Source organism: Tupaia chinensis, unplaced genomic scaffold (assembly GCF_000334495.1).
Source record: "Tupaia chinensis unplaced genomic scaffold, TupChi_1.0 Scaffold000214_1, whole genome shotgun sequence".
Lineage (NCBI taxonomy): Eukaryota > Metazoa > Chordata > Mammalia > Scandentia > Tupaiidae > Tupaia > Tupaia belangeri.
The window spans coordinates 550,636-551,058 of NW_006159689.1; positions in this window are offsets into that span (position 1 = coordinate 550,636).

Consider the following 423-nt stretch of genomic DNA (forward strand, 5'->3'; position numbering starts at 1 on the left):
CGTCCGCCGGTTTGGAAATTCCCCTTCCGGTGACACAACGGGAGCCCGGGACCGGCTCCGAGTGCCTTAGGCGAATGTCCGCAGGGAATCCATCACTGTTTTCTGGCATTAAATAACCGTTCAAAGCTGGCCGAGAGCGGGCTCGAGACCGAGGCGGAGCAGGTGGAGAGCGCCCGCACGGCACAGGGGCCGCCCGGAGGGAGTCCTGGAGGAGGTGGCAGAGCCACCGGACGCGTTACTGCCACGCGCCTCCGTCTGACTCCCAGGCGGCGGTCACTCTGCCTCACTCGGTGCAGAGTGACCCGGCACTTTGCTCGCAAATAGGTTTGGCACTAGTGTTGGCCTCAAACGGGCCCGAGCCCCGCCGCTTCCGCAGGCGCCCAGCCCGAAGGGCCAGCCGGGGCTCGCTTCCCTGCTCCCCGC